The 25,660-nt window shown below is 37.5% G+C and overlaps 1 long non-coding RNA gene across 1 annotated transcript; it reads left to right on the top strand.

Moving 5' to 3' along the window:
* The first annotated feature begins 10,069 nt into the window (after positions 1-10,069).
* On the top strand, positions 10,070-22,993 carry LOC139109527 (uncharacterized). The gene is made up of 8 exons (XR_011546844.1): positions 10,070-10,981; positions 11,549-11,607; positions 11,748-12,162; positions 13,050-13,217; positions 13,562-13,746; positions 14,140-14,180; positions 21,856-21,970; positions 22,238-22,993. It is a non-coding gene; the product is annotated as an uncharacterized lncRNA (long non-coding RNA).
* The last annotated feature ends 2,667 nt before the right edge of the window (positions 22,994-25,660 follow it).

The following is a 25,660-nucleotide window of genomic DNA, read 5'->3' as shown; positions in this document are numbered from 1 at the left end:
GCAATAAATAAAAAAAAATGGCAACTGTACGAGACAATTATATTTAAATTATTGCAAAATATTACTGAGAAAATTCAATTTATATATTGTTTAAAATTAATGAATAAAATATAAAATATGTAATATAAAATAAGATATAAAATGATATCTCGTTACTCGTTCGGTCAACAGTTACAACCGAAAAGCCTTTCTCATACGTAACATGTAAGCTCCCTATTAAGGTTAAGTGTTAGGTACTAGACTTATTTCCTTCATTCGCTTCACTGTTCTCTCTTTTATCCGCGCAAGTACAAGAACATGGTCTCCGTCTAACCAGTAAAGACGGAAACGGCGAGGAAAGGGCCTCCCAGTTCTCTAACAATAGAGGAAATTAACCGTCACGCGTCAGGTAGTTCCGTCATTACTGTCCCTCAATCATTCTGCTTCATTCGTGGCTACTCTTTTTTTTTTTTTTTTTTTTTTTTTTCAATATACGTTCGAGTACGATTCCGCTTTCAATCCTTTCTTCTTGAGACATCAAAGTTAATTTATCGCTAATAATCTTTTTTCTTATTTAAAATTTATTTTAATCCCACAGCATATAAAATATCTATCTATTTATGACTTTTATTTTCTCTTTGTAAACACATTTTATTAAGCCACCATGTACAGAAGGTACAAGTGGAAAAGAAATACGATCAAAAGAACACGTGTTATTTTGTTACATTGCGAATGGTCTTTATTAAATTGCTACTGAAATACTGCTATACATTTGCCTCTTGATTACTTGTAAGAGCGAGTATTACCGGCAACGTCATCAGTCGCCGTGGAATCTTTTAAAAGCGTATTATGTTCGTGACATTTACACCGTAATAAAGAACTGATATCGCGCAACTCCGAAGCAAAGCATATAAAATATCCACGCATTGATTTAAAAATAAATGAGACATGACATTTTTAATAATTCGAATTAATCGATTCCACAAAAGCCAACATAAAATAATCTACCGTTTAATTTTATAATTATTCGTTGACCATTATTAGCTACTTCAAAAATTCATGAACTGGAATAATAGACTGGACGAATTCTCGATTATTACATTCTTCGCATACTCTTACTTTCTCTCGTTAATATCGTGCACAAACCCGAGCTCGACTTGAAAGTGGAAGATGTCGAGAAGAAAGGGAAGAAAGGGGCCCCGTCGTCTCACTCACAATGCCCAGCTGACCTGGGCCGGACGGCTCGTCGTTATTAAACCTAAATCATTTGCGTCAGCCACGACTGCCATAACTCACGGCCGCCTTAGTGAAATATGACCGCCGTTCAAATTATTGTGCCTCGAAATCCGCCCCGACCCCTCGGCCGCCCATCGACAGTGTTTCTCGCCAGAAGGACGAGAGTCATCCTGATCTTTCTTCTTCTTATTTTCCCTTACCCCAATCATTTCGCCAGAATCTTCGTCCCCGCGTCATCTGGTAACGTGCCGCGGCCGAGACGATTCCGTAACGCGGCTATGATTTACTACGCGTTTCGGAAACCTTACATTTAAAGCCTCTCCGCACTTGATTTTGCGACCTCGATCACCGTACTTTTTAGATAGACGGGCAATCTCATTCGGGTCTTTTTAAGATTCGCTTTCTGGGAACTCGAGCCTTTTTTTTTTTTCAAGCTTCTATTAATCTCCGTATAATTTCGCGTCCGAAATTTATCGCGCAGGTATAAAAATTTAACTGATATAAAGTTTCGACTAACGCGGCGCGTCAACGTTTCTCCACGCCTTTTTAAATATTATTAAAATATATAAATACGCGTGAAATGCAAACGCGAAATAAATTAATTTTAAATTTACGTTATCGTAAGATTTTTTTTTTTCAGCTTAAGGATAATATACTTAATATTTTTGGAACTTGATACTAACATCCGTCCAAAAAAATAATGATTCTATAAGAATATTCGTCCTGACGTGCATGTATTTATTCATTTTGTTGAACATGTGCGACCACAAAATTGCATCGTTTATATACGACAACTGCGTTCGGCAAAGTGCGCCCTTGTAGCGAAATATCGTAACATGTATCGCATAATATTAAGGCTCGTCGGCGAGCGGCCGGCTGAAATCGTTCAGCTTGCGTACGTCTTATTTATTAGTCATGTAACCGCGTCGGCCGTATTTTACAAGGGCAAGACACAGGCAGACTAAAGGACAGTTTGATGAATCGCCGCTGTTTATGTATTCACTTAAGCCCGAATAATGGCTTTATAAAACATGCTTCGATATTCGGCCACTTGTTATCATTCGTCTTTTATAGCCCTAATAGCTAATTGGAGTAGAAAAAAAAATTAAGACACGCTGACCTTTCAACGACAAAAAAATCTATAGTTGTAAATAAACTAGTACGGTATCAAGGTTGCATACTTAATTAATCACAATTTTATTTCAATTTTATTTCGCGTATTTGTCTCGATGTCATTCTAATCAATTAAGTTGTACAACTTAATCCTGTATTTATGTGGTTTTAACTCAGAATTTTAAATTATTCTTAAAAAAAAAAAGGAAAAGAAAAAAAAACTGTTTATAATTTATAATTATTTATGAAACTAACTTTAGAGCAGAGTAAATCATCAAAAATACACGTTATGCACAACACGTGTGTAAATCAAGAAGATACGGATGCGTTTCGTAAAAAGCAGCGGTGTTAATTATAAAATTCGATTGTCGAAACGAGACGGCCGACTGGTGCCGCCGCGCTTCTCAAACCGTTGGAATGTATTTCTAAAATTTGCACAAGAATCTCTTTATGTCATTTGTGTTTTTATGAGATTACGCGCGTACGTTCATTTCCGCAAAAGGTGGCGACTGCGAGCGAAGTCAGACTACAGCACGAGTGAAATGTGGCGAAAGCTTGATTACTCGGAATTAGATTTCCAACGAGTTTAATTTCTAGAAAGGTTCCCTCACAATTGACGTCGCTGCTCGCTACGCGTCGCGTGGATACTTGCCGGTCTTTAAATAACAAAGGGCGTTAATGTAGCCGACCGACGATTCCAATCAAAAGTTCGAAAAAAATTAATCAAGAAGAACGTGATTTTTCTTCGCAAGAAGTAAAGGTTAACAATTATTGTTTTAACGTCACATAAATATGATTATTTAACAAGAATTAATTAAAATTCGTAAGTTAAATTGTTTGAAAAAAATTAAATACTCTAAATTTGCTTGAATATTATTTACGAGATCTTTAAGTGCTATTGCAAATTTTCTCATTAACGTGTATTTTTTTTTTTTTTTTTTTTTTTTTTAATTAATATAAAACCTGTCTTTTATACGATAATACAATTGACTAAGCTTTTATTACAATTTTTCATATGTCAACGTAAAATTTTAGTAACCGTCGTTATTCTTAGTTCGTTTCCTTACAACTGAAAAGTATAACGATGCTTCTGCGTACGAGAGACTCTGATAATATATCATTCTCTTTTATATTTGTAATGCACGGGAATCTCAGTAAAAGGATGTAAGAATTCAACTGTCATATAAAATGTAAGTTGTCGGAAATTAAAAAGAGAAAGAAAAGATATCGTAACTGGCAAGTGATTGCAGCGGTATAATTCTGAAATATATCTCGGAAGAGACGAAGGGCCACTTATATTCCGTATACCGCGCCATAACCGCAAGGGGCGAAAGGGATTAGTCAACTCTGCCCGTTATATATCACGGGCTTAGGCCACAAAGCGGTGGACGGGTAAAGTATCCACGGGGTATAAACATTCCGACCTGTCGGCCGCTTCAAATTATGGTGAAACTAACATGTCGGAGAAGGTGCACTTCGAAGGATACCGTATCACAGACGTAATGTCGGAACGGTTTCACGCTGATGTCGCGTCACGGTTGTTTTACGCTCGTCTTCATATCCCGCGTTTAGCGTCAAATCCGATCGTATCAATCTCGGCGCGGAATAATATCGAATACCACGTCCATATATTAACCATACGTATTACAAAATCAGAGGCGAGCGCATTTAATAAAATACGAATCGCGATACCGGATTTTGGAGTATTATAATGGTTAATGATGGTTACATTACAATGGAAAATTAATTGACAATTAGTCACTATTGAAAAGCAGGTTAACGTGCGTGCATTAACAATGCAGGGAAGGAAGAATAACTTGGCGTAACATCAAAACAAAACAATACAATGCTATAAAAAAATCTATAAAAATGAGCGGGCAGAATGACACTAAAACGAGAAAACAAAAGTAGTATGCTGTATCAATCTCGTATCAAGCTATGCGATCGAAACGGTCTGACCCTACAAGCTCCTCATTTTTTTTTCCTTTTTTTTTTACCTGCCGCTTTCACACCTTCCTCTCCCTGACGCAACCGGTGTGTCCTTATCGGAACTGAAATTAATCCAACAGCAAATGACTCGCGCTAAACTTTAGACCCGTCTGCCCGGTGCCGCACAAAAGAGATGCTCAAAAAAGATAAAACGTGACCACACTAATCAGCAAGAAATCTTTCTTCTTGACAGTGTTTTTGACCGCGAAAGAATCTGCTTGCCCCGAACCGTGGGATGTAATTGTAGCCGGTTCGGGAATGGTGTTCTTATTCGAAAAGTAGGACTTTCTGCGGGAATACAATGGACGTAATGGGAGGTTGTGCGGGCAGACATCTCGGTGGGCCAAGGAGTTTTTCCAGACGGATGTAAGAAACTCGAAGAAACACGCCGGGAGGTCCTTCAACGTTTCCTCCCGCGCGTTACCTCGCTTACCGATACATCATTCTCCTCACAATTTGTCCAAAAGCCGTGAAAGCTGCGGGTTTTCCTAGAAACGACGCGGAAGCACGGCAACGGAAGCGACAGCTACTTATCCCTTGAGGTTACACCCTATTGCGGTGGAAATTTTTCACAGATGACCTTTTTCTCCCGCGACCCCCTCTGCCTCCTTTCCCCGTAGAGACCGTGTCGCGACTGTTAGAATACTTTGAACGGATTTGGATTAACCGTGGAAATCGACCGAAAATATATACATCTTTTACAATATAATGATTACAACACGTGCAAATGTGTGCATTATTTTAGATTCATTTGGTGAAAATAACGGACGATATGCAAATGGCATTACGAATTTAATGGAGTTAAATGGAACTGCATTAATTTGCTTTAATAAATCCGATAAATCATAATAAAATGTAATTGTCACTTATGAATACATAAGAGCAGCGTAGCGTGATATTAATTAAATAGAATGTGTTGTGTAATGTACGTACGTGTAAACAAATAATTAATATCTTAATAAATCCTATTTTATTTTCTTTTAAAATAATATACTAAACCAAGTAACAAAGATCTAGCGCATTAATTGATACGCAAAGTAATAACAACGTATACGATATCGATTTCGAGAGATCGTAGAATTTATTTATGACCAGACGTAGCAGAAAGCGCGCTATTAACTTCTTAATTTTAATTGTATTCAGTTCTTGAAAATAATTTTCAAAAATACAAATAACCGATCTAATCGACGACGTATCTGAATTCAATCCGATTTAACACGGCTTTTTAAAATAGGATTACCTATACACGCTCGCAGTTATATATTTTTTTTTTATTAAGATATTAAGCTTTAAATGTAGAGGCCACGTAACGTAGAGGATAGAGGTTGAAGAGTGGATCGTAGATAATAGAGAACGAACAAGATAGAAAGAAAGACAGAGATGGAGAGAGAGAAACAGAGAGATAGAAGAAGAGACATTGGGGAGAACCAGGAGAAGATGGTTGTATATCGCGTGTCGGGTCGAGTCTCATTGTCTTCCTGTCAGGACCGCGCAAATATTGCCACCATCTACGGAACGACGACTATGGCCATATACCTATGCAAACAACCGGATAATATGCGCGCGTGTACGTAGGTAGGGTAAGTGGAGGGTCCGTATTTCTAACAAAGCTTCCCGTGTGCGTCACTCCTTTGACACGAGCACGCCGGCGGTCGTATAAAGGATGACAAATCTCGCGCGAGGGATTTTCGCGATCCCCGACGGACGGTCTCGTTTCCGTGAGAGACTCGATAATCTTTTGCCCCCCGGAAGCTCCTACTCTGTATTTCGATGAAACATGTAATACATTCTTATAATTCTCTACCAATTAAATTTTTTTTTTTTGGATCTGACACTCCTATTAATTACCTCGTTCATTTCTGAGAAACTATTCGAACCCACCCATTACACAAAATTCCTATTTCTACATTTAAAATCTACCCGAAGGATATAAAATGATGTGCGGAAAAAAAGACTGGTTTCTTCGTATTTCAAACATGTACACGCAACCAAGGCTTAAAAAATTTTATAACCATTATTACTTTATGATAAATACCTTTTTGCAATTCTTATATTTTACTCTAATTTCAAATTATAAATTGAATATCGATTGTAATGCATATAGTTGCATAAAACTAATTATTTTTGAAAGATCGCAAGAGAGAATTCTGATAAAAAAGCAATCTCTATTCAAACCGCAAAAGCAATCCGAAAACAAATGTACTATTGAACACGCGATTACGTGAACGAAATAATGACGTATTAATGAGCACTTTGTAAGGTATAAAGGTGCTGTTCATTTATTGAAAGCTCCGGCGCGTTTCGGCGGAGCCAATAGTTCGCTCTTAGAAATTTCCATTAACCTTATGCCTTGGCCGGGTGTTGCTGGAAAACGTCGGAATTGTTACAAAGAGCGACCTATCGCGCCAGCTGGTCCAGCCAGGCGGCATGAATTAACTCCTAGGAACCACACCAACCATTCGCCGCAGGTATACATGACCACATTCAGTAACTTGGCTGCAATATGTGTATCCGTTCACTTTACTAAAACTATCTGTATATTGTTGCTACAAAAGCAGCCAAACCAAATAATTTCAAAGCACGATAGCCCGTCTGACCGATCGATTTCACTCTAAATTCTTATCCATCGGCTCTGTACCTGACGAGACTTTGAACTCTACTATAGAATTTTTTATGATACAGTAAAATTTCACGGGAACCATATCAATCAATAGCAACAAATTAATTTACGAATTACGATAATTTACTTGGCTCAGATTCGTGACAATCAAACTTGAATTTTTTTATTTCTACACTTAAATTTTCCATGACAGTTTGTTATTAATTACGTTTAGTGCTATCTGGCTTATTCGCTATCACTATTGGTCATCGTATCATGACTCAATATTCCTGGAAAGCGGCAGTGTGATAGGACAGTCTGTTACGTCATTCCAACCCACCGACTTAAGCTACGTGAATTATGGCCAACCATTCGCCGCGATAAACCATCCGAATTTACGAGCATTGATTCTTACTGTCTGACTAGTTTGCCGACCACACTCCGAGGTGGTTCTTTGAGTTCGACAGAGCACTAGTAATGTGAATAAAATGAGTTACGAGCATTCTAAGAACGTTAAGGAATTTTAGATAAATCCTTTAAACGTTTATAAATTGCTATGCGTCAGAAAAAGATTTTATTAAGCTTCCATTATTAAAAATGTTTTAAAATTCACGAGTGTATTAATATACAAAAAGTTGTAGAGCTTTGATAATATTTTTAATTCTTATAATAATATTTTTCATAAAAATAAAATTCAACGAGTCGTATTATAACATAATAGTATATGTATATTTTAGAACGAATTAAATTCTAGATTAAAAATTTATATTATTAAACGTTTATACCCCAAAAATAAAATATAAGTAATTTACAAGTAAATTGGTCCTAACGTATTATAAATTATGCCGAGTGCATAATACATAAACTTGATGTGCCTATAAAAAATATAGGCTCATTTTAACTTATCAGTAACGCAATAAATATTTTATATGGCAATTGTGATTTTTGCGTATTGCCTAAAAGCGTCATTCTATTCAGAAATAATTCGTAACAAATACTTGAATTTCGAAATACGCGAGTCCTCATAAACATCGCTAGCGTTACGATCGCAAAATTGAGATTACAAATGCACGGGGAGACATTACGGCGATGTCACAAAGCCCGTTTCGGAGTACAGTCGTGGAGCGGGTAATAGCTTGAAAGCCGAATTAACGTCACGCGTATATCCCAGAACGCGGAATCGCAGGTTAAAATATTCTTACCGTCCCCCTGGCGTAATCCGGCCGCCATCTCTTTCCCGTTTTCTCGGTTCATCTCGCCGCTGATAAGGCGCCACCGAAATTGAAAGATCAAAGGATTACCGTTACTGCTTTGTCCTACGATTCGCGTTTTTCACGAGTGCGAATTAACTCTTTCTCTCGAATTAAAATTTGTACCTGCACGCGTGTATTTACACCTGACTGATAATGCATTATATAATGATCTAGTTCGAAAACTTTATCGCACTTTAGCTGAATTATGTGTATAGGAGTTTTAATTATTTATGAATTAAAATTGTAAATTTATTAAAAGTCCACTCTGTATGATGATAGAGATTATTATTAAATTCGGCCAACCGCGATTACGAGATATATAACATTTTTATGAAGGTGCCTCAGGCTCATATTATCGGGTCCTATTTTCGGTACGGTCCGCGTTCCGAATAATGGAGTACTGGAATAACGAGAAATCGATACGACGTGATACCACTTATTTTTTGACGAAAATTTCACCCGCAATTAACTCTCTCGACGTTTTTAAGACAATGTATTTAAAAAAGAATTAAAAAATCTTTTGCATATCATACATATATATTTTACAAATAAAAATATGTATGTAACTAATGTGTAAATAGAAAATATGTGTAAATGTCTATCTATAATAACGGGATACGAGAAAAAATATTGAAACATAATCGATAAATTATACAATATTAATAAAAAAAAATTAAGCGTTTTAATAATAAAGCAAAACGTTAAATGAGTTCACTCACCAATCGTTGCTCTCAGCAGAAAAAAAACTGGTCCGCCTCGCTAAATATGTCGCTGTTATCGTTGTATTTTCCTCTTCATGAAAAGTTGCGTCAGTCACGGATGCAGAAATAGACGGCTGTGTGTCTCATTAGGATCCAGGACAATTGATACTACGCGACACTCCCGATTCACGCACAATTTAACACGCGACGCATGAAAAACGATACGATTACGATACGTACGAGTATTTTATCACGTCGTTACCAATCGTATGTCGCAATTCAACTCAACTACTGTCGATATGAACATCATTATACGCTAGAATAATCACGCGTTTCTATATTTTTATTTCCCCCGATTTCTCGACATACAAATATTAATTTACGAATAATAAAAACACGATTTTAATCGTCCGAGAAATTTTGCTTTACCGACGCGCACTCGAACACCTGAAAATAAAAAAATAAATATAATATTGATCAATTAATTGCACATGTAAATGTCATATATTTTAATTAATATACACATGCTAGCTATTAATGCGTTAAATAAATTTTGCAAATATACAATTAACCGTGCTCACATGATGAAAGTTTGCACATTATTTAACAAGCCGATAGATTTCTTGCACGGCATTAAAAATACGTGTTTAAGACTCGTACAAAAAACATATACTGAAAAGCAGATACGGCATTTGCTTCGGCGACGGCGGTAAATGTACGTGACCTTGTCGTGGTATGTGTTAAAACACACACGACTCCGCAGCAAACGCGATGTCTTTCGGTGTATCTTTCAGTAGATTCAAGTGTCGAATATTCATTACCTGGCCGAGATCTGCTCCCGCGAACCTCAATTCTCGATCTCCTCGGTGACGTTGGAAGTGGCCGCGAACGATTTCCTTTGCGTCGACTAGCGACCAATGTCCCGCAAGAATTCTCGCTTCTCGTCTGGTTCTCAATCCGCACAGCAACAGATTCGGCACCTCATTGTGTTCACGGAAGTCTTTTTCGGTCAAAGTAAAACTCGCGATTCAATACCGGCAATTCCGCGACGACTCAAATCTCCCATTTTTCGGTGCTTCACTCCGATGCCACTTCGCATTTGGTGTCGCGCACGCAGAGTACGCGAAGACGACTGTAGTCGCACGCGAGCAAAGGTTGCTCGAACGAACAGACTGATCGACGCAGGGTACGCGAAGAGGAGTGCTCGTCGTACGCGCTGTCTATCCTTTGCGTCGACTAGCGACCAATGTCCCGCGCGAATCTCGCTTCTCGCCGCGTTCTCAATCCGCACAGCAACAGATTCGGCACCTCATTGTGTTCACGGAAGTCTTTTTCAGTCAAAGTAAAACTCGCGATTCGATACCGGCAATTCCGCGACGACTCAACTCTGCCATTTTTCGGTGCTCTACTCCTACGCCACTGCGCATCTGGTGTCGCGCACGCAGGGTACGCGAAGACGACACTCGTCGTACGCGAGCATAGGTTGCACGGGCGAACAGACTGATCGACGCAGGGTACCCGAAGAGGAGTGCTCGTCGTACGCGCTGGCCATCCGGACCAGCGAACACGAAGTCAACGGAGACGTCTCGTCGTTCGCGAGTAATGGTCGAACAAATGCGAGGTACACAAAGACGACTTCTCCTCGTACGCGAGCAAAGGTTACACGGACCAACAGACGGACGGATCGACGCAGAGTACGCGACGACGACGACTTCTCGTCGTACGCACTGCCTGTCCGGACGAGCGAACACGAGGTACGCCAAGCTTACTTCTCCTCGTACGCGAGCAAAGGTCACACGGACGAACACATGAACGGATCGACGCAGAGTACGCGACGACGACTTCTCGTCGTACGCACTGCCTGTCCGGACGAGCGAACGCGAGGTACACCAAGCTTACTTCTCGTCGTACGCGAGTAGAGATTACATGGACGGATGAACGGATCGACGCAGGGTACGCGGAGACGACTTCTCGACGTACACAAATAATGGCTGGTCGAAGGGACGAACGAAAGGCGAGGACGACTTCTCGTCATATGCTCGTGATGGCTAGACGAACGGACGGAAGCAGCTGATTTTCGTATGACCGATATTCAACAGAATTATTGCCAGGTTAGTTTTAATTCGAGTCTATTACACGAAATCTCTCGACATTCGCGAGAATCATTCGGTGTACGACACGTCGTCCTGACCGAAAGAAGGACGTAACTCGCTTCGGACGTTACTATGGATTTTCGCAATCGACCGACACGACGCGGAATCATATGGGGAGTGCGAGGACGACGATCATCGCCCGAATTTTCCCGTTGCAAGCAACGTAACATTCGGCTACCACCGTGGAGTAAAGAGGAGGCGGAAGGGAGTTTGACGAACGTTACCAAGACACTTACGACTAGTCAGCTGATTATATGTATTTGTATTATATGTAAAAATATGTATTATATGTATTTTACGAATCTCAATCCCACTCTCCCATAAATATCTTGTCGCGTCGCGGAGAAATGTATTCGTCCCAGCGTCTTATTCACTAACCGCGTTCGACCCCAAGCTGTTTATATTATCACATCAAGATACTTTCAGCTAAAATGTATGCGGTTGAATAAAGTCCATCGACTGTATTATGTTCTCAATCTTGTTAGAAAATAGATATGTAACAAAGAAAATATTCTTCTGTTTTAGATCTATCAAAGAAGTAACATTGGTATTTGATACACTGAGGAAAAATTGTTTTGAATTAAGTAAGTATATTTTGTTGCAGTCTTTTTTTTCTTTACGAAAATAGCTATTTATTTTGCTGAAGAAAAATTATTTAGTTTTAAACAAATATACAAATTATTAGATACATTATTTTCTACTAATATGTATGTATATTTTCCAGATTCAATGATTGCATTAAATGAAGAAAAGTACGACATTAAAATCAAATGTACGCAACGTCGACGTGACAAATAAAGCGGATGGATCTCGATGAATCAGTCAGTCAGCGATGCAACCAGATCTTCGACAATTCGTGAAATCAGCTGCTCTTCGAAGAGTAATACATGCGGCGAGATTTACGTCGCGTATCTTTCACTGGAGTCACGATGTCACTCAGTCGTATTTCGGTTTACGACACAGATGCATTCTTGAGGAACATGATGGACAACGAGATTGCCAAATGTTGCTTTACGAGTCTCCAACACAGCCCATGAGCCACCGATAAAATTTAGACGCTAAACACATAAAAATGCTCGTCTGCTGAGCAATAATATTTCACGTTGGCATACGGAATATCTACGCGGATATGCAAAAAGGTACACTGACGTTATGACGCATTGCTATGATTTAAATAAATAAATTATTTATATGTCACCGTTAAGTTTTATCAAAATGCTGGCAATTAACCGTGTACGCTCTCTCGATGCATGACGAGGAGAAGTATTTTATCGTAATTAGTAATATTAATATGATAAAAATACGCTAAAGCGTATTTCTGAAGAGAAGAGTAAATTATAATTATGAAATCTAGAGTTTATAATTACTCAAATTAATTAACGTATAATTAAACATATAAATGCATTTATTTAATAATTAAATTTAATTAAAATTTATTAAATTATAGATTTTAATTTTGTGATTATTAAATTCTACTAATTGCACACTATTTATTCGTGTAAGCGGATATATAAAGTAATTAACATATTAAATATATTGAGAAAAAATTAATAGCGTATATACGTCATGAATTTGGTTAAAAAAAAATAAATTTATATCTTAATCGAAAGTATTTTTGCAAAATGGATAATCAATAAAGATTCAATCTTCTCGTCACCAAAAATCGTTTGTTGCGCGTGATTGGTTTAGATTAAGAAAGAAAAAGCGTGAAATTGCACTGTTAGACTCGTATTCAATAAATTCTATATGATGCAATTTTAAATGGTTTTTATGTGCGAGGGTGTTTCGAGAAATATGCGCGAGAAAATGTTCGCGGCTTTTTTACAACAAAGCTATTGACGCGGGTGGGACCCTTAAAACCAATTTCGTCGGCATTGTGCGTAAATATTGAATCATTGATGCAACTTCCTTTTTTCCCTTGTCGATGTGTTTAACGGTCTTTAAAGCCGAAAATCCAAACGTGCGTAAGAAGACAAAATTCGACCGTCGAAACCATCATTTTTCATTTTTTCCCTTGTCCTTTCAGGTAATCGATTCTTGCGTTACAATCGAGTACCACCCGGAGTTCTTCAGCAAAGTCATGACTCGCTGTAAAATTGATACGCTCGATCAGGTGTGATCGCCATCTGGGAAAGCAAGTCAACAATGAAGCATGCAACCTCACGTTTAACACAGAACTTTTAATGTCACGAAGGTATTATACTAATCAGTCTACGATTAAAATTAAAGATTAACAATATTAATGATTAATAAAATCGATTATGAAGAAAATGACTCAAAGAATAAAACTGAATTACAAACTTATTAAAATATTTAATTTTATCAACGTCGTCAACTATGTTTTAGGTTTATACGTAAATTTTGAAAACTATAAAATATAGAAGTTTACAAATATATTACATTAATAATTTATATTTTATCATGTAAAATTGTTATCTTAGTAGACGTTTCCATTCATTGTAATTTACTATATATTAAAATATGAAATTATGTTTAATTGTTATCCTAATACAAACTTCGGCATGATTGGATTTATAGGTATCGCCGATCAATCAGCGTTCGATATATAATTCGCAAATGCCGGCGTCGGCTCCTCTGTTGGAATTCACGAACCATTCGTAGGCGTTGAGGAAGCAACGGGAGAATTTCCGTGTATTTCGGTGACGATCGACATACGTCGCGCGTGACGCTCACCGTCGACGATTCCTACCATTCCTGATAATGTATGTATGAAATTGCAATTCAGTTTATCGCTCAGTTTCGTTGAAAATACAGATTGCTATGCATCGCAGTGGCGAATTCGAACTTAAGCTCAACTTAAAGCCGCACTACATCCGTGTATGTCACGCGAAAGACTTTAATTTTAATTAAATTAAATAATTAATTCGATAGTACTTAGTATCTGTGTTTTTCGTAAGTCTTTTGCGTAGGAGAAAATTTGATCCGTCTTCCACACGAGATAATTTATATTCAATATTAACACATGAAATTTAAGACGGAAATTATTATATCGCGGATTAAAAAAAAATTATATTTACGAATCTTTTTATTTTAACATGCGTAATTATTTTGTTTAAATTATTTAGACGTTTTAACAATTTGTTTATATTTTACAGATCAACGTAGTTCATAATTCTGCAGCTGCACATCAGTCTCGGTGAGTTAAATATTTTTTAATTTTTTATTAAGATAACAGATTTATGAAAATTATGTCAAATTAATAATTTTTATTTAAGATAAATACAAATATCATATTGTGCATCAAGATAATAGCAATATTTTTATTTTTAAAATAAGTTTGACGTTTTATAAATCTGTTACTTAACGTTTACTTGTGTAACAAATTTATAAGAAATACGGGCGCGACTTTGGCTATGTTTTTGATCATTTATACGACCTACATTTTATTCACACGTTCGTTCAAGTTTCCGTCGCGTACGACGGAAGGATACAGAGGATACCGCACGATCGGTTAAAAATGCAGTGTTCTCCATCACGTAGCGTCGATACGACATCCTTCCGTTTGCACTTTATCTAGCAAACATAAATAATGAAACTATAATCGCCACGATTGTTATCCGCGCGTGAAATACCCTTATACAATATTTATCGTTTACGAGTTCGTTGAAAAATCCAACTGAACAAAATGCGTGACTGCAGAAATCCCATTAAATTAATATTTTAATTCTAATTACACATCAGTTCTCATGGAAAATTTTCCTGCAGTACGATTTTTTAAATTTTTCTATAAACGTTTTTGACAGAAATGTAAATAAAGCTTATATTGCTTTTCAATGATTAATATTACATTGACTGGTACCTTTTATACTTCATACAACATAATTTTCCTATAACAAATTACATTTTTAATAACAAATTTGCAATATGCTTTAATTTTGTTTTAATTTTTTAATTTTGAAATGTCGAAAATAAATATACATATGTAGACATATATCAAACATTGTGATATATCATATAATAGAAATGTATACCGAAGTATATTGAAAACGTATTGGCGAGATTAACCAAAACATTTTGATTACTGCAAGAGAACATATTAACAAAGGGATTTTATTATAAATTCTATATCACGATAATAATTACATGAATTAGTGTGCAATTCGCGCGATATTAATTAATTCCATCTTTCAATTGCTAACATTTGTAAAATATTTCCGAAGGTCTTACCGTGGTTCTTTGAACCCTCGCAAGATTTTAACAACTCACTTACGTTCTGAAAGATCGTTGGCGATGTAGTGTTGATAAATTTAACAGAATTTAAAGTCGCATTAAAGAAGAAAAGAATCCGCCGCGTCACTGCGCTCAACGACCTCATCGCGAGAGGATACCGCCGATTCCTCATCGACTTTATGAGACTCTGTCGCGGGAATGAATCGCCGTCGGTCGCGCTAATGACGATTTCGTCCACGCAAGTGTTCCGTAAGAAAGACTACTCCGCGCTCACGCATGCATTCGCTTACGATCACCGCGATGCTCACGAAATCGGAGTCGTGTCGCCACAGGGAATCACGTAACGCCGCAGGTGTGCCAAACATTTTTCAGACAACGTGAATATCCGCCGGCTCAAAGTTATATGAAATTTCCCGTGGTGAAGCCCGTTTGCCTCTCGTAAATTTTTCTTTCTTTTGCCGTGTAAAGACATTCAAGTTGGAATCGATATGACATTCTTATAATACTTTATTATATTGAACAAATCGATAAAAAACTCGAGTACTTATTAAAGCAAAACAATTTTTTAAATGTAAATAAGAGAAAAATAAAAAATTATAGTCTAAAAAAAAAAAATAATAATAAAATAAAATATTACACTAAACTTAAAAATATCTTTGCAGAAGAAGAAGTTTACGTGTTATATCATGAAGATAATAGATTCTGACTTAAATGTCTTGCTTGCAAATCGCAGTTTGAAATAGAACAGAAATGTCTTTATTGAGTAACGTAAGAAAGATGTATTGCTATCGCGGAACATAATCGTCGATATTCCAGCAACGTCGTTCAAATAGAAGAGCTTCGCGATGCCGGAAAAGCGAGACACGTACATGCTCAAATTTATGTCGGTTAGTCGCGAATGCATGTCTGTGAAGTATTCCGTCTAATGACGCTTTATGCGAACATGCGGACATAATTCACTGAGTGGGTTCTCCCTGCCGTGAGGGAGATCGCACACAACTGTTGATGTAGCAAATATTTTCTAAAATACGTGAGCGCCATGTAATTCGAAATTACACGGGTTCTCTCTTACGATAGTGTCATGTCCACATATCATTTCATATCTGTCTTGATTTATTCGCGACAAATATTGTTTAAATCTAAATCGAAAACAACTGTAGGTACAATAACGAAATCATATAGGTCAATCGATTATGAGATTAGCTGTGATAATTTACAGATCCGAAAAAGGAACATCGGTGCGACGAATATAGCACAGTTAGTATAGTTGGTATAAATATAAAATTACATTTTGTCTCGAGATAATATAGCTCACACTTCTCAACATAAACAGATCACATATCCCGTTGTTTATCGTGATCGTAAGATCAGCTGCCGAGCAATAGATCAGTCATGGGGATGATGTAACGGTGCAGGTGTTCCAAATATTTTTTCAGGAAGCCCTAGCATCTAAATTATGTGAGGAAGTTCTTAGGAAAGGTCTGACCACTGAATCCGATTTCACATATCTTCGTTTAGCCGTAGTAAGAATCGCAGAAACTTTCTTCTGTTACGCGACTCTATTCGTCGCGACAATACTGGTAAGGGATGCATTTTCGTTCGACGAGCTTCCAATATTTTTGTAATAATGTCCAAGCCACGGGGATGAAACGATAGGCAGACAAAATGGGGGAGGGAGGGGGGGAGGGCCAACGGTGACAGGAGCAACAAGGGATATGTCTCAATGTTTGGCTCGATCCTTCAGCTGTCGCTATTGTCGGCATAAAATTGACAATGGCACGGTTCAAATGACGTTCTTAACCTGTATACCTGCAGCGCGCGGGCAATCCCACATCGCGGAGGTCCTATTTCGAAACGATTCTGGGATACTTTTCGGGGACACTTAAGATCATCGCAGCAACCGAACAGTTTGCTCTTTTGTGGCTCCGTTTACGAGCCTCGGCACGCTCATATACCTCTAAAGACCCGAAAAGATAGATGCCTTCCCGTTTTCACTGAAGCCCAAATGTCATTTCGGTCGGAGAAAGTTCTATATGATCATTGTACCGTGATTTTACGGGCGAATTAAATATTGGGAAATTTAGCGTATTAAAATGACATGAAAATTATCGAGTGTTACGACAGACGTGGTCGAAAATAAAAAGAAAGATCCCGATTGTATGGTTATCGAGTGAGTTCGCTAAAATAACAATTCTTAGCTAAGATCTAACTCATCGTATCTACCCACACGAAATAGTCTATGCCACATTGTTTAAATTATCGCCGCTACATATATAATTACGTAATCGAAAGATAGTATTTTCCGTAATGGCATGATTGCGTTGTTTAAAGGGCAAAGCTCTTTAATTTCTTGGTGTTGTTTCTTAAATCTCGAGTCTCCGCGGGCACGAAATGAAAGGGTACCAGCTTCGCCCACACATATATCAATCCTAGGAATCTTCGCGAGATATTTCGGCAGTGTGCCGACCAACGGTCCAAATTACACGGTTTACTCGATCACTTAAACGATAGAAACCAAGTGTTATAGTGCCTGTCTGTCAAACGTAACGCCACACTGCAATTACTCGATAATCTCGGCATTATTTTACGTAACTGACATCCGAAATGACAGTTATTTAACTAAGGTAAATTGCTCATCAAAATAATTCGAATTAATTTGTAGAACGATCATTAACGTCGTTGTTTCTCGGAGTTGCCGACAACGCGCGGCTTCCGTTTCTCGTAAAATACCCTCGGCATAATTAAGAAACGGCTAAACATACATATCGTGGCAAATTCGAGGCGGTAGGAAGCGCGTCCGCTACGTGTTTTGACATCAAGCCCAGAAAAGGCGAGTACGATAGAGGGCTGGCCTTACTATTTCTCTCTCTTCACGTTTCATAAATCTTTCGGCCAGGGTGGTCGAAGCGGCGGCACGTTTGGCATCGAGTTTCGTGTCACGTGTCACACATATTTTATTGCCGCATTTGAAAAATCTCGAAAAAAATGGGAGCAGCTGTTTGTTAGATATATGCGCCGAAAGGGTGCGAGGGACGCGTTTTGTATTTTTGCGACGTATTTTGCTCGACGATCTTTTAATAGTAACGCTTTGATTACAAATTGATAGCGAACGAAGCGACTGGCCAAATGCGAAAATCGTACGAGTCGCTGCTGAATACTTTATGATGTTATAGCGTGCTATGGGTATTCACGCGGCGCGGCCAATTTCGCAGCATATCTGATAAATATTTCCTTTTGACGGGAAGCCGTAGTTATTTATTTTAATCAAACGATCGTCGACGGGACAATAACTTCGCAATTGCCTTCAAACTGTTGTATATAGCAAATTTGCACTTTTACAAAATTGCATGCAAAATTTGCATTACACTTTGCAAATTATTTAACGTAGCTTGCAAAATAAATCGCTATTGTGTACGCTAATCTTTTCAAGCTCCATTTGCAGAACATTGTTGCTGACTGATAAATTTTTTAATATTCATCGATTAGGTCGATATTAAATTACTGTTTTCTTGTAATAAACACAAAGTTATTTTGCTTTTAAATGTCATGTTTTTTTTTGTTTTTTTTTTGTTCTCTTTTTTTTAGTATAGACGTACGAATCCGTTTATAAATAATAAATTTCCTTTGTCGTGTACCGTGTGACTAACCAAATTTCGTTCGATGCAGCCGCATACATCCGTCATTAATAACGCGCGAAACAACGTCACGCTCGTATACGCTGGAATCTCCCGACTAAATTTGCGAGGATTAAGAGAAAGGGTTTCAGCGCGGACGAATCTTTTTTCCGGCTAAGCCCCGCGTGTGCCACCCTTCCGTACTCGAGTGCCTCATAGCTTTCCGCCACGAGCGACAACACACTCGTCATTTACAAAAGCTGCTCGGGCGAGGCTGTCTCTCGACTCTTCTCTCCGCTCTTCGGTATGCGTCCGACTCTCCCTTCCATCAGAATAAATCCGCATCACCTTTTTTAAGGGTCGTCCGCCTGTCGTAGGGATGACTCCCTTTCTCTCTCGTTCTCTCTTCTCCCTTTCTCGGTCGTTCTTCTGTCCGGTGTAATCCGCGTGTTGCGCCTCGGTGCGCATTTCCGGGAGAAAACGAATGCGCACCATGGTCCTATGATTAACTTCTATTCACCGATGGCTTAACCGACCGCGGATTTCAAAGGACACATTGGAGCAATCTCTCTCCCTATGCCTGTCCCGTCCCATCCAATTTGCGAATGCCGCGCGATTTCAAGATGCAATTGATATAGGTGCCCTATATGCGGCTATATTTTCGTCGTAATCCAACGCGGCAGGGCATTTCTGCGATGTGGGGTTGATCTAATTTGATGCATTGAATTAACGCGATTGGCTTAGCGTGGTCGATATTTGCACTTGACTGATTAGTTACTGTGTTCGCATTAAATGCGAGCATTGTTTCTTATTGATCAATAAGATGAGATAGATGATATTATCAATCTCTAAAGTGGGTTGTCGTTATTATTTCATTTTTGCTTGGAAGAAAGAAATACTTCAATTTATAAATAAATATACAATAAATGCACATGACCACTTATGTGAAAAAAAAATATATATATATATAATGAATAAATGAGCTAGATTAGCTATTCGCGAGATATACATTTCTTTCAAACAAATTCAATGATCTTGTTCTATTTTCGCAATCGTGAAACTTTCTGAGATGAAATCGCAATGCAGCGTAGCACACGCAATATTTACTTTCCTTGTTCTCGAAATTTGTCTCTCCGAGGAACGTTTTAATTTCTGGAAACGTGTAGTCAAGTACAGTATATAGTAAATGGTACCCCATTGAAATGTTCCTCCGTTGATAATACAAGCACTACAATCTTCCAAACCGTTATTACTGCATGCGGAATTGCGAATGCGTCGTTGCACCTGAACTCTGTTTCAAAAAACACTTTTTGATGTAATTCTTTACGGTAAATACGTATTCAAGATATAAAAAAAATATATATATTTATAGTAAAAATTATTAAAAATTACAAGAAAAATATAGTACGGTACATTCTCTTTAATCTTTCAAGTTATTTTAGGCACGCTATGTATCTACAGTCATATAAACAGAGAGCTATTGATTTATTGCTAGCGATAAACGCGGAGATTCAAAAGATATCCGTTCACGCAAATAACTGTCAGGGCACTTTCGAAAGCAAACAATCGTTCCGCGAATGTCTGCGCGTTCAGTTCAACTGAAATGCTTGGAAATTCTCCCGTCTAGAAACGACTCTGTCATACGTAGATTGCACAAAGTTTCTCCGCGAGTCTTAATGAGCGCTTAATTAATCGGACAACTTGCACACATCGCAATGTCCATTGAGCCTTAATATGATTCTCGTCAAAGAGGCAATCAGAGACACTATTGACACAAACTTGCCTGGACTTCATAGACTATAAAGTATGTATGTTCGGAAAGTATTGCTGCGGAAAGTAAATTACCTTTCATATTCGTGTAAAGGAAATATATTAGAAATAAGCTTAACACGCGATTTTCAACGTTTAGTAGAAAACTTCAGTCATGTGCACAATTTGATAATAAATATAAAATTAACTTAACTTAAATTACAAAGTTGTAACGAGGAAAATTTGATTAGATTTTGGAATTGACGATCTTTGCTACTTATTATTTAGAAAAAAAAAAAAAAAGAAAAGAAAACTTTGTATTAAAACGCGAGCCATTTTATTCTACTTTAAGATGACACCAAGTATCTTGGTAAACGACATACGAATTTATCGAATGTTACGCGAATACACGCACGAGAGGCGTATGTAAATTTATCTGACGAATAGTTTGCGCCACAAGACGTCTCCGCAGCGCGTTGTAATACCGCGATGTCGTTATGCCTATTCGGATTTCTAAAGCTTGTACACGTGATTCCAACAGTTCTCGTGAGAATTCCGTAGTTCGATAATAATGTTTGACAGGTAATCCTAATGCAATCTGTAATGAGAGCCCCTACCGCGAAACGCGTATTTCTTCATTAACTCGCCTTAGATTGCGACATTCCGTCTCACGTTGTGCATAAGCTGACGTCCTTAACGGAGCTCGATCTCATTTCACATTGTCGTCTCGTCGCACGTCCGCCCGTGTTCCTTCCTTAATAGGTAGGTACCGAAGTGTTTGGCCGAGCAAACGGGCGTGTGTAACCGAGAATAGTCTGCTACGGATTCAAGTTTTCGTGCTAGACAGGAAGCCCGCTGCAGCATCGCTGAAGTTTGCTGCAGCTTTAATCTCCCACATTAAGGGCAGACGAGGGCTTAATTAAGGGAGAGACATAAATCGCGACATATCCCTAACCAAAATTTTGCCTTCGAACAAGCTATCGATAAAAGCATGATAAAACGATGTAACGTTTTCTAGACCATAATTTGATTTGATTTGATTTTAATTAATTTTTAATGCTATCACTTATTTTCTTTTTTTTTTTTTTTTCTTTTTCTTTTTAATGAAAACTGTGAGAAATACTGAAAACTGAAAGAAATAATTTACTTTTATATTATGTCGTTATAAAATAATTAATTAATAATTGTAATTATTAGACATTTAACTAATATCTGAAATTTAAAATTTTCTGGTATCGTCGATTATTCGAATAAACGTGTGACCGAAATTTGTTACAGGAATTTTAAAACCGGGAATGTCGTCAATATGTGTTACTTGTGGAGATGAGATCTGAGTGCTGAGAGGAGGAGCAGGTCTTGGACAGACATCAGGCTTCAGCGGGGCAACCTTGAGGTGAGCTTCATTTTTTTTATTTGTCAAAACTTCGATGGTTTTGCAAAATCGTTTTAATATCAAAAAAGTTTTATACTTAGTAAAGAAATTAAATGTTCAATTATAAAAGAAATTTAATTTAATATCTTAGATATTTTATTCGTACAGTAGAACTTTGGTTTTAATGGTTTAATTGAAAAACTTATTAGAGACGCGTAATTTTTTTTTCTATATACATCAAACATTTTGATCTCTCTATAATGTAATTTTTATATTTGTTTGTTTCAGATTTACTGAAAAACTCCGCTGCTGCGCATCTCTTCTTGGTGAGTCACATGATTTTTTATTTCATTATACGCTATGGTGTTGGAGAAAAATATTACACGCGAATAAATAATCGTAATTAAAATTTTTTTAATAATAAAAAATAAATTGCTATACACACGACACGAAATGAAACTAAGGGAGGGATACCAATTAGTACCGCGGAAAAACGACAATGAATTCAGTTCGATCTAATGCGACTTTTTTAAGATAGAAGACTAAGTAAACACTCGTAACGATATAGTTCCATCATTTCTCTTTATTGTTTCAAGAAAATTCACTTACAACATTTAAAACCAATTTAACTTTGTATATCCGGGAAATAACATTTTGTAGTATCCGTGCTTTTTTCGATATCATCAAAACATGGCACCATAATACTGTTGTCCCAAAAGAGACAACCATTAAGGCGCGCTATTTTCTCATCGCAGGCGGTGAAGATTACTTTGCTATCTCTGCTACGTTTTCTCATTTACTCCGTCTTACCTCGAACGGATATGTCGGACGAAATCGGTTTACGCGAGTTTAGTGGAAAAAGAAAAAAGATCTATCCAATAAGTACGCGATCGCTATTAGTTACGTAAGCTCTTAATTGAGCCGCACGTATATATCGATCTGCCCAGTCTTTAACTCCCGTTGCAGAAAAAGGCTATCAAATTCGATGGTCATTGAACCTGACTTCGACGCAAACTTCGTTACCTCGTTTTACAAAGCTAACTACTTCAGTAACTCATTTTTTTTTTTTTTTTTTTTTTTTTTTTACATTATTCCTCATCTTTTTCTTCGTCAAATCATTTTTTAAGAAATAATAAATTGGGGGAATTTAATATTGTTAAGGTATATGAAATAAGACGTAATACAGTGTTAGCACGAATTTTATTATCGAGATGATTTTACGACGATTACACGCTTAATTAAACAAAAGGAATATATTACATTACGCTCATCTTATCTTCCATCCTCTTCGGCCTTCTTACAGAAGAATATTACTGTACGGTAATCTCGGGAACTTACGTCTCCTCACTATCTTCTTATATGAGAGCAGCGTGTACGGTTTGCTACCATAATACTCGTTCTCATTTCGCATTCCCCTTTACGAACTGACTATGTCATAATACACAGAAATCTTATTTAAACGCCTCCCCCAAGAACCGTTACAATTTACATTGTGCATTCACTCGATGCACTTGTATGTCGCTCTCATTCTTTAACGTTCTCGCACGTCCACTGGTTGATAACGCTATTAAAAAATTTAATACATAAACGTTTAATTTAATGACAGAGAGAATTTTGCAAGTGTGAATAAAAAATGCATAATTACTTTTACAATATCGGCACAATAAAATGGAGATGTAACAGACGTCAGAGTTTCTTTCATGCTTATTAAATTTACCGCTTAAAAATTTCTGAAAGAGCGCGTGTTACTATTCACGAATATAGACCCGTCATGTTCCCTTAATACGTTGCGTACGATAGAAAAAAAAGCAGGCTCTACTTCGTGTTCCTTCTGTTCGGCCCTCACAAGCTACCGTGCACGCTTCCACAACTCGATCCCACCTCCTCGCGTCGCTCGGGCGCAAGTTTGCTCTTCCTGTGTAAGCTCGGACGTTCTGCGCGGACAAGCGCTTAATTAAGCGAATAACATATATCATCTTAACGCCTAACGCCCACCTTCAACTTCCTCGACTACCTTGCCTTGCGGAGGTACACGGTCAGGGCAGGCGGACCCGTAGGTACATCGGGCCCAGTAGAGCCGTTCAGTTCCACCTACCTCACCTCCCATGCCAAGAGAGCTTTGAGCTCCGAGCCACCGAAGATTCTTGTCCTCGTTCCACCACGTCGACCGACGCGTCTTAATATGTTCCCTACGTTTACCGTGTTCCCTACGATCGCGGACGCTGGAAAATCTATGGGGTCACCCGGAAACGTATTACACACTTCGGCGATATTACGCGTTTACACTCTGTCATCCGCACATTGAAAGAGATATTTAATACGAGGAACGAAATAGATTCTGAAAGTGTTACGGTCGCGATATTACTTACGACTCTGTTTATGAGGGTAAATGAATTACAGTCCCAGCAGCATTTTATCGGTTCTAATTATTGAACTTTATTTTTTTTTTTTGTACGCATTTTCTTTTAATATTTGTAGACTAATGAAGTATTAATTATAAAATTATCATTAAAAATATGAATCAAAAATCGGACAGAATTTACGCTTCTATTTAAACCATTGGCTTTGGATGTTTCTAATGTTCTATACGCTTCTAAACGGTTTGATTGCAATTAAGAGCTTGTATACGACATAGCCTTGGGGATTACGAGGGTAAGATAACGGAACGAAGTCGTCTTCTGATTTCCAAAGTGATCGAACGGGCATTTATTGACCTCTCACGACGGTGATTTTAAGGTTAAATTTAGTAGGAAAATGTTTTCGAATGCGTAATTTTCACGGAGAGTAAGGAAATGTTACAAGTATTTCAGGGAGAGAATGAATGTCGTCTCTTACAATGTAATGAGACACTAAATGTAGGAGTAAGAAAGACACACGATTCATACTACCAAATGAAATTGTACGACTCGAATATACGTATCTCTGCTTATCGCTTAACTTATTTACTATCGCGTAGGCAATTATCTTTAAAAAGAAAAGAAAAAAAGAAAGCAGGCAACATTTTAATTTTACAGTTAATATTGAAAGAATTTTTGTTTAATTTTACATAAATTGTGAAATATTAAATAAATGCTTTTATAGATTTATACAAAACGTAGAATGTTTAAAAGTTTGAATACAATTATAATTAATTTTCCACTGAGAAATGTTAATTCCTCTTTTTTGAATATCAATAATATTAATATATGCAGTAAAAGAAAGAAGAAAGAAACATAGGAAAAATGAGAAATTTGTTTCTACTTGTCAGAGATAAAAATTACTTGTGAAAATTTACCTCTCTGGATTCACGTTTCTTTTCTAACTAATCTCAGATACGTTATTTCCTCTGGGATCCTGAGAACAAAATGTTTTAAGCTTGCAAGCGCGCCGGGATTCAACGCGACCTCTTCGTCCGTTAATACGCGGAAAGGAGCTAGCGCGATATTGAATTATCATTAGCAAATTCCATTATAGGACAAACAGCGCAGTCCCCCTGCTAATTGTAACTCGTTAAAGCCTTTAACTATTTGAGTTGGAAGTTACCTTTCTGTAATTTCAATGGCGCTTTCACGGTCGTTCTCTATTCATGCGCGATGAGAGAAACTACTGTCACACCGTCGGGTAAGGACTCCTCCTAAAGACTGAAACGTGTCTAGCATAATTGAGACCATTTGAAATGCCTGCATGAACATTTTCAGTACTCCGCCGACATGCCTGACCTCCTAATAAAGT

The sequence above is a fragment of the Cardiocondyla obscurior genome, linkage group LG18, assembly GCF_019399895.1.
Source record: "Cardiocondyla obscurior isolate alpha-2009 linkage group LG18, Cobs3.1, whole genome shotgun sequence".
Classification (NCBI taxonomy): Eukaryota; Metazoa; Arthropoda; class Insecta; order Hymenoptera; family Formicidae; genus Cardiocondyla; species Cardiocondyla obscurior.
The sequence above is the reverse complement of the archived record's forward strand: the minus strand, read 5'-3'. Positions and strand labels throughout refer to the sequence as shown.